A 210-nucleotide genomic window follows, 5' to 3' on the forward strand; every position below is an offset into this window, starting at 1 on the left:
TAATTAGTGACTGAAATTGCATTTTCAGTCCAAGTCAAGACACATTTATTAATCACTTCCTGTGCATCAGGCACTGTGCTGTGTTGGGGATATGGAGAAAAGCTAAAACACAGACCCCTCCCTCAAAAACTTCCCTTTCTAATGGAGGAGACAGTATATAAGCCACTTGGTGGATACTGAATATAGACAGAGAACGTTAGTCACTCCGAG

The sequence above is a fragment of the Petaurus breviceps genome, unplaced genomic scaffold (genome assembly GCF_028583685.1).
Source record: "Petaurus breviceps papuanus isolate PSGF00001 unplaced genomic scaffold, PetGlider_PUasm1.0 173, whole genome shotgun sequence".
Taxonomy (NCBI): Eukaryota; Metazoa; Chordata; class Mammalia; order Diprotodontia; family Petauridae; genus Petaurus; species Petaurus breviceps.